This window comes from Orycteropus afer, unplaced genomic scaffold (assembly GCF_000298275.1).
Source record: "Orycteropus afer afer isolate SDZICR_OR568_19922 unplaced genomic scaffold, OryAfe1.0 scaffold00032, whole genome shotgun sequence".
Taxonomy (NCBI): Eukaryota; Metazoa; Chordata; class Mammalia; order Tubulidentata; family Orycteropodidae; genus Orycteropus; species Orycteropus afer.
Genome location: NW_006921619.1, coordinates 18919546 through 18929999, shown reverse-complemented (window position 1 = coordinate 18929999; position 10454 = coordinate 18919546).

The window sequence follows — 10454 nt, the reverse complement described above, 5'->3', positions numbered from 1 at the left end:
TGTTTTCATTCTTGTTTGATTCAATGAATTTTTGAATTTCATTTTTTCTCTTACCCAGTCTTTCTTAAGGAGGCACTTGTTCAGTTTCCATATGTTTACTCTTTTTCCATTTATCTTTCTATTGTTGGTATCTAATTTGATAGCATTGCAATCTTAGAAGATATTTTGCAGTATTTCAATGTTTTTAAATTTATTAAGACTTGCTCTATGGCCTAAAAGATGGTCTATCATGGAGAATGTTCCATGTGTACTGAGAAAGAATGTATATTGTGCTGTTTTTGGATGAAGTGCTCTGGAGATGTCTATAAGGTCAAATTTGTGGATTGTATTGTTTAGTTCTTCTACATCTTTTTTGAGTTTCTTCCAGTTGTTCTATCTTTCATTGGATGTGTTGTATTAAAGTCTCCTACTATGACTGTAGAGTCATCTATTTGTCCTTTTGATTCTGTTAAAGTCTGATTTATGTATTTTGGGACTCTTTCTTTGGGTTCATAAATATTTATTATGGTTACATGTTCAATTGATCCTTTATTCATTATATAATGCCCTTCCTTGTCTTCTATGGTGGTTTTTGTCTTAAAGTCAATTTGATCAGAAATCAGTAATGTCACTCCTGCTCTTTTCTGGTTGCCATTTGCTTGATATATCTTTTTCCAACCTTTGATTTTTAGTCTATTTTTGTCTTTGTCCCTAAGGTATGTCTCTTGTAGACAGCATATTGATGGGTTATATTTCCTTATCCAATCTGCAAATCTCCATCTCTTCAGTGCTGTCCTTAATCCATTAAAATTCGGTGTAATTATCGACAAAAATGAATTGGTTGCTGTCATTTTGTTGTGTGTTTTTTCATGGTGTTCCTCGTTTCTTTGTTCCATATAATTTTCTGTGCTGAGCTCATTATGTTTATGAATCATGTTATCATTTCCTTTGTTGCTATTGTTTTAGGATTTTCTTAATATTTGTGCTTGTCTTCTTTTTTATTGTAATGTGAAGTTTTATCACTTTTCTTTGACATTACCCTGTGATTTATAGTTTTCTCTCCAAGTTTAGAACAGTGAATTCTATCTTGCAACTATCTTGACTTTCTCACCATTTAGAATTTCTGTAACTACACTATTTTTTTTTTTTTTCCTATTTTTTGTTTTGTAGCTCTCCTCATTTGCCAGTTGATATCTCTGGTTCCATTTACAATCTTGTAAGCTTATTTTACTTTGGATACTTCCGTAGCTGAGTTGGTTTCCCAGTCATGTCATCTTGTGTATTAATAGTAGGTTGTTGTTTGCTATTTATTGGTTCTCTGTCCAAAGGACTCCCTTTAGTATCTCTTGTAAGGTTGGTCTGGTTTTAACAAATTCCCTTAATTTCTGCTTATCTGGAAATATCATAATTTCTCCATTCATATTTGAGGGACAATTTTGCTAAATATATGTTCCTTAAGGAGCTCTGGTGTAGTACCTAGGGCACTTGACTGCTAATCAGAAGATTGGCAGTTCAAACCCACCAGCCACTCCTCAGAAGGAAGGTTGGGCAATCTACTTCTGTAGTGATACTGCCTCTGAAACCCAAAGAGGGCTTGCTATGAGTTGGGTCTGATTCGAGGGCACATAACAATAACAACAACATATATTTCTTGGTTGGAAATTTTTCTCTTTCAGGGTTTTATATATACCATCCCATTGCCTTCTTGCTTGCATGATATTTGCTGAGAAATCAGAGCTCATTCTTATTGGTTGTCCTTTTTACGTAACTTTTTATTTTTCCCATGCTGCTGTCAGGATTCTTTCTTTGTCATTGGTTTTGATGAGTTTGATGATGATATGTCTTGGTGATTTTCTTTTGGGGGTCTATCCTGTTTGGAGATTGTTGGACTTCCTGTATGGACATACTCTCATCTTTCATCATATTTTGGAAGTTCTCTTCCAACAAACCTTTTTGGTTTTCTTTCTGTCAGTGGTTTTCTTTTTCTCTTCCTGTTCTGAAATTCTGATTACATGTAGCTCATTCCAATTGATGGTATCCCACATGAACCTTAGGCTTTCTTCATTTTGTTTTGATCATTTTTCTGATTGATCCCTTTCCAAGAAGTATTCAGGTATTTGTCTTCAATCTTATTAATTCTGTCTTCCATTGTATCAATTCTACTCCTTTGCCCTTTCAATGTGTTATCTATTTCTCAAAATTTACTATTAATCTTGTGGATTTCTGTCTGTAGATTTGTATCGTTTCTAATGTTTCACTTATTTTGTTATTTGTTCTTGTATTTTCTTCTGAAATTATTCTAAGGTTTTTGTCTGTGTTTTCCTTAATTTTGTCATTGTTTTCCTTAATCTGTCTCTAATCCTTTGAAGATACCTAACTATAATTGTTTTGAATTCCTTATCAGGGAGTTCCAATGATACTTCTTCCTCAGGGATGTGCATCCTGCTTCCTTGTTTCTATTGCTTTGTCTTGCTTATTTGTGTGGATTATGATGGTCTGTTGTCTCTGAGACATTGTGACATAGTTTTATTTAGATATCTGCTAACTGTGAAGAGCAGTTAAGGGTGAGTCAAGCTCTTCTTAGTGGTCATTTATCATTGGCCAGTTTGTGGAGAAGGAAGTTGTGGCTCTCACTCTGTAAGTGGAGCTTCAGGAGGTGCTGGTGTGGTTGCATCATATAGGCAATGAATACTCTTACTCAGTTAGACAAAAACAAAAACAAAAAAAAAACATCAAAAAAGTAAAAGCAAGTGGACAAAAAACGCCACATCAATATACAGGAACAATCACCAAAAAAAAAAAAAGAAAAGAAAAGAAAAGAAAAAAGAAAATAACTCCATAATATTTGGGGAAGGGGCAATAAGAGAAAAGAGAATAATGGAAAAAAAATGAGAAAAATGCAAAAAGAAAAACAAGGAATGAGAAGCAGCAGAGGGAAGAAAAAAATGAGAACCAGGAACAGGGAAGAGAGGAAAAGCTGAAAACTAGAACCTAGAAAGGGAAGAATAAAGAATAATGATTAAAAAAAATACAAACTAATAATAATAATAATAATAATTTTAAAACAGAAAATAACAAACAAATGAACAAAAAGGAAAAAAATCTAGGCAGGGCAGGCAGGGCACCCCGGCTCCATCAGAGAACACAAACTGTTGGCTCAGAAGGTGGGTGGGAGTAAGGGATGGATGCACCTCCACTCACCAACAGGGTGTAGGGTATAAGAGTAACAAGAGGATTATCACACCTTTCCAGTTGTTTTTGTCTAGAATGTCCTTGGGGTTCCCAGCAAGTGGAGCCTATTCTTAGGTCCCTGGAATTTGAGAGAACACTGTCACTTTAAATACCCAAAATGGTCAAAACACTTGTAAACATTCAAAATGGCTGCAACCTCCAGACCAGCTAAAGTCCACAGCTCACCCCATCTCCCTTTTTGCTGCTTCCCTTTTATTCACTGGCCACCAGTGTAGTCCTCCGTGCAGCCCCTTGCTAGCATGGCTGATTTTTAGGGTAATTCTTAGATCCTTCCTCCACTTGGCAACATCCATATCATCTGTGCTGTCAGGATCACTGACAGACTGCAGTTCTGTATGTCTCTTTTTTTGGTGTTTTCATGAAGGTTCTTCTACTAGTTGGAGTTTAGTCCACTTCTGTATCCTTCCTTTCAACGTTCAGGACCCCAGGATTATCTTCTGTATCTGTGTTAATTTGTTCCCCTTTTCTTTGCTGAAGAGGGTCTGTGTAGTTTTTCTGCCTGTTTCACCATCTTACCAGAATTCCTTATTTTGCTTGAATTCTTACTTTAGTCTTTTCTGCTGGAAGAATATTTCAGGATTTTTGTATTTTTTTTTTATGTTGCATTCATACTCCATGGATGTATGGTATTGATATTTTGAAGGTAGGTCAGTATCTTTTAACAATTGAGTCAATTTTATATTTTTGGCTATCTTTCAACATATTTTACTAATTGCCCACTTGACAAAATACATTCAATTAAATAAAATGTTTACATAATCAATTGTATTCTTTGAATTATACCAAATGTTGCATTTTGATATTTGGGTTTGGAATGAGTGCTCTAACAGGTATTCCAAAATTCCAGTCTTTATTCAAATGTCTTACTTTGGAATATCGATTGTTAGGTGCTATAGAATCAATGCTGACTCATAGACACTCCCTGTATTACAGAGTAGAAGTGTCCCATAGAGTTTTCAAGGCTATAATATTTAAGGAAAGGGGCCCTGGTGGCACAGTGGTTAAAGCACTCTGCCGCTAACCAAAAGGTTGGCAGTTAGAACCCACTGGTTGCTCCAGGGGAGAAAAATGTGTCAGTCTGCTTCCATAAAGATTACAGCCTTGGATACCCTATGGAGCAGTTCTACTCTGTCCTATAGGGTAACTGTGAATCAGAATTGACTCAAAGGGAACGAGTTGGTTTTGGCTTTGTAATTTTTATGAAAGTAGACCACCAGCCTTTCTCAAATGAAGCATCTGGGTAAGTTCAAATCAACAACCTTTTGGTTAGCAGCCAACCACTACCCAACTCCTTTTGTGCCACCAATAGATTATGTAGAAAGTACCTAATATATGAATGATAATTTTTTTAAAAGTAAATATCACCTAAGAATTATTATTTAGCTATGTAATACGATTAATTAATAAAAGTTAATAAATTACATTACATAACTGTTCCTTATATAATATTGTACAACGAACATACCTATTTACACTGCCCAAAGTGTTAATAGAATGGTTATTTACTGTCATGGAATTGAATAAATTGAATCTCAATTACAAAATACCTCTTCACACCAAAAGGGCCTGAAATATCCCTCACAATGATTCTACTTGCAGAGATTACCTCAGCTGCTTACCCCTCCCAGAGAACAGAGGTCCCTCAGAGAGAAAGAAAAGGAAAGGAAGGCTATACCATGTAGAGTCAAAAGCCAAGAGGGTCAGTGGAAGCAATAGCTAAAGTTCAAGTCCTGAATTTGAAGTTGTAGTAAACTTTCATACTGTTATTTATCTCTAAATATCAAGATTGTCAGGTTGTAAAACTTAAAGCCAAAGACTCCTCCTGAGCTTAGTATATTGGAGAGTTTGGAAACAAAACCACACTGTTACCAGGTTACTAATTATGCCAAGATTGTCACAAGTTTTATGACCTTGAAGTGGTCAATATATGTCTCTAGTTCTTTGTTATTTCATCTATAAAAGGAATTAAAAAAAAAAAAAATGAGGGGCTCTGAACTAAATAAACAGGTGCCATCTGTTCTTGATCTAAAATCAATCAACAGATGATTCCTTTTACTCTTGGTGTTGTTAAGCAGGAAAGCCTGCCACTTAATAAACATTTTTAGGCTGGCATGATGCCAAGGTACTTTTGCAAATCACTAAGGTAAGGACATAGCAAGTTGGCATTTCATTGAAATTCAAGTAATTTACTTTGAAAGATAGATTATAAAGTACACACACACATACACACACAACCCATTAATATCATACACAATATGCTGATGAGCCCTACATTTTGAATTATATTAAAGAAAACAAATTACATCTCATGGCAATAATTGATTTAGGTCATATTGGTGTCATGACATGACAACATGTAGTTTGCTTATTTAAATCCATTATTTAAATATCTCCAATGCAAATGTTTTGTTTTCACAGCTTCAAAATTTTGACTAAATGTCTTGTATGGATAAATCTTTTGTTAACTTGTTCATGTAGATTTATTTACCACATTTTCAGGGAAAATAAATTTTGCTATTTTATTCTCTTGACAACATAGTCAAGGAATATGATCATTTTAAAATTTGTAGAACTAAAACACGTTATTAAAATACTTAATGTTTCAATAATAAGAAAATTATAAATAAAACAATATATTTTGGTACAATTAAAATTATTACTGTAAGTGTAAAGAGGAATATTTATTCTCTAGGCAGTTAAAAGATACTTATGATAAGTTATAAGAAAGCATCTTACTTTCATATTGTCATAAATTAATAAAATTTTCCTATTGAAATCTGCCAAAGGAGAGGTTACACCACCGATATCATTCTCTTAATTAGCACAAATATTAGTGAAAAGAAATGTCATTTAATCACAGTAAATAATTCTAGAAAATTAATAATAAAAAGCAACTTTATTTAATTTGATAAAAGGAATCTAAAAATTATACAGCAGACATTGTATTCTTATTTTTTATTGCTGTTAGGTGAAAGAACTGCCTCACAGAGTTTTCTAGATTGTAATATTTACAGAACCAAACCATCAGGTCTTTCTCCCACAGAACTACTGGGTAAGTTTGAACCTCAAACCTTTCAGTTAGCAGCCAAGTGCTTAACCATTGCATCGCAATTCTCCTTATGCATCATGTTAAAGAAGAATTACTGAATTTTTTCCTCTGAGACAATAATGCTTACCATAAGCACCATGTTGCACTTCATTTGTAGTTCTAGTGAATACAACTACAAAAGGAAATAAAAGTCAAGGCATACAGAGAGACAAAAGGAATTGTCATTATTCATAGACGTGGTTTTGTAATTAAGAAATTTAAATATCCTACAAATTAAATATTAGAATTTATCAGTGAATATAGAAAGATTGCTGGACACAATGTCAATGAAATTTAATTTGTTTAAATTTAGTGTCATCAAGCAAGTAGAAAATGAATTTAAAAAAGGTAGAAATACTTAGAAATACACCTAACAAAGTTAGTTGAAGACTCTTACAAGAAACTACAAAATATTATAGACAAAAATGAAAAGACCTAAAGAAATGTAATGAAAAACCATGTTCATGGATTGGAAGATATATAAAAACGTCAATTCCCTCCAAATTGATTTCTAAATTATAAATCAGAACCCCAGAATTCCAGCAGTTATTTTTTGTTGTTGTTGTGTTGTTGTTTGCCGTCGAGTCAGCCCTGACTCACAGCGACCCCTCCTTGGGTTTCCGAGGCAGTATCACTACGGAAGTAGGATTGCCCAACCTTCCTTCTGAGGAGTGGCTGGGGGGTTTGAGCCACAGCCTTCTGGTTAGCAGTCAAGTGCCTTAGGCACTATGCTACCAGAGTTTTAGAACACTAAAAGCTAATTCTTTTCTTTGTTTTTCTTTTTTTCCCATCATTCATGTGAGTCTGACTTTCCACCATGGAAACAAATGCAAAGAAGTTAAGGTACTTGGACAGGTGGTTTTTTTTTTTTTTTTTTTTTCCCCTTCCACCCAAGTGTCTAAGGCATTTGACTACTAACCAGAAGCTAGCAGTTCAAATTCACCAGCGACTCCTTGGAAGGAAGACTGGGCAATCTACTTCCCTAGGGATACTACCTCAGAAACCCCAGAAGGGGTCGTTATGAGTCAGAATCTACTCAATGGCAGTAATTTTGGTCTGGTTTTTGGTTTACCCTCTAATTAGCATTTACCCTCCCTTCCCCACCCACCCTGGTAACCATCAAAGAATATTTTTTTTGTGAAATCCTTCTCTTGACTTTTTACAATAGTGATCTCTTGCAATATTTGCCCTTTTGTGGTTGACTAACTTCATGTAGTATAACAGCCTCTAAGTTCATCCATGTTATGGGATATTTTGCAAATTCTCATTGCTCTTTAACATGGTGTAGTATTCCATTGTGTGTATGTATCATAGTTTGTTAATCCATTCCTCCCATGATGGGCATTTAGGTTGTTTCTATCTTTTTGTAAAAGCTAATTCTTAAATTTACATAGGAATACAAATTCCTTAATAATTTAATAAATCCTTAAATTTCTATGGATATGCAAATAGCAAAGAATTACAAGGCAATTTTGAAGAAAAACAGATTTGGAGAAATTGCACTCAGGGCTATCAGGACTTATAACAAAGCTCTAATAATGCTGTGTCCATACAAGAACAGATGAATAGACAAAAAGAAAATAACCGCATCTTTATCCACACATACATGGTCACTTGATTTTTGACAAAGGTGACACTACAGTGCAGTGGGGGGAAAGAATATTCCTTCAGTAAATAGTACTGAGAAGACTAGATTATCATATTTAAAATTATTTTATTTGATCTAGACCTCATATCATTTACAAATAGTAATTTATAATAGATAAATTGTTGAATTATAAAATGAAACTGTTCAACTGTTGTTGAAATGTAACTATAAGCCATAAAGCTGTTATAAATAAAAACAAGAGAATCTGTTAAAACATTGAGGTAAGCTTTCATAAATAGAAAACACAAAGATTGCTAGCCCAAAAAGTTGATGGACTGGGCAAATTAAAATCATGCACGTATGTTCATTCAAAGATAGCTTTACAAAAATGAGAAAGGAAGAGAGAGACAGAGAGAGAGAAATAGCTGTAATACATGTGTGCACCAAAGGTCTCATGTCTAGAATATATAAAACAGAACAATGCTTAAGGTGAAGACAAGCTAATAGAAATAGAGGCAAAAACTTGAGAAAACACTTTATAAAAGTGGATGTATAAATGGTCCATGTACATATGAAAAGATGCTCAACATTTAGTCATAAATGAAGTTTTAAACTAAAATACAATTCACTACAAAATAATGAAATTGGATTAATTTTAAAAATAAGAAAAAATTAAGTTTTAGGCAGGATATGAGCAACTGGAAATCTTGTTCATTGATGGTTAGAAGTGAAAATTTGGAAAACTATTCGACAACATATCATTTAGGAATTCCATGCAAATGTATATATCTAATAGAAATGCATATTTATGTTCACTTATAACTATACATAAATGCTGATAGCAACATTTTTTATTGAAATATTCATCAACATTGTTGTATATTCACACAATGGAATAGTATACAACCATGACAATGACAGATCTCAGCCGCATACAATATTGATGGATTTCACAAACAAATTATGGATTAGAAGAAGTCAGATATTCTCAAAAATTGAACATAGAACTACTAGATGACCTAGCAATTACAGTCTCAGGTATATACTCAAATGATTTGAAAGCAGCCACATGAGCAAACCTATGTGCATCTGTGTTCATTACAGTGTCATTCACAATGGCCAAAAGATGAAAACAACCAAAACGTTCACCAACTTATGAATGGATAAGCAAAATGTGGTAAATACATACAGAGACACATTGTTGTTATTGGTCGGTGCTGTCAAGTCAGTTCCAACTGGTAATAACCCTATGTACACTAGAAGGGAACATTGCCCAGGCCTGCGCCATCCTCACAATCTTTGTTTTGCTTGAGCCCACTCTTGCAGCCACTGTGTCAGTCCATCTTGTTGAGGATATTCCTCTTTTTCACTGAACCCTACTTTTTTTTTTTTCTGTTTATTGTGCTTTGGGTGCAAATTTACAAAGCAAATTTGTTTTATATTCAACAGTTGATGCACATTTGATTTCATGGTCCCAATTACCATCTCCAACAATAAAAAACTCTCCTCCCCTCTTCTCCTTGTGCCCTTCTTAGTTATACATTCCGGTTTGTCCAACTTTCCTTCTGTGTGTATGTTACCTCTCTGGTGTCTCATGGCTGATCTAAGGGGTGCATCTCCCTAGAGGAGGTGGGTGCATCACCTTTGCATATGTGTTCTGCTTGTAGGTCTTTCTACTATTGGGCTGATAGCCTATCCATGACAGTCAGTCCATTTCTAGGCCTGAAAGGGTAACCTGGGGCTGTAGTCTTGACTCGTCTCTCCTAATAGCATGTCCATAGTACATGTCATGTAGTCTCTCCATGCACTCTTATAAGGAGCATTCTGGTTTTCCTCTTCCAAGACAGATTTGTTTGTTCTGGCCGCCCATGGTATATATTCAATATTATTTGCCAACATCATGATTCAAAGCTTTTAATTTTTTGGTCTTTCTTATTCATTGTTTAGCTTTAATATGCATATGAAGAGATTGAAAATACCATTGCTTAGATCAGGCACACCTTAGTCTTCCAAGTGACATCTTTGCCCTTTCAGACTTTAAAGAATTCTTTTGCAGCAGATTTTCCAATGCAATACATCGTCTGATTCCTTGACTGCTGCTTCCATGGGCATTGATTGTGAATCCAAGCAAAATGAAATCCTTGACAATGTTAATCTTTTCTGTTTATCACAATGTTGCTTATTGGTCCAGTTGTAGAGATTTTTGTTTTCTTTGTGTTGAGGTGTAATCCATACTGAAAGCTATAGCCTTTAACCTTCATCAGCAAGTGCTTCAAGTCTTCTTCATTTTCAGCAAGCAATGTTGTGTCATCTGTATATTATAGGTTGTTAATGAGTTTTCCTCCACCCTGATGCCACATTGTTAATGATACAGTCCAGTTTCTCAGATTATCAGCTCATCAAACACATTTAAAAAGTATGGTGAAGGGGGAAATTTGGCAAGATGGAGGACTAGGCAGAAGGATTGCACAGACCCTCTTCAACAAAGAAAAGGGAAACCAATTAACACAGACACAGAAGATAATCTTGGACCCCTGAGCCTTGAAG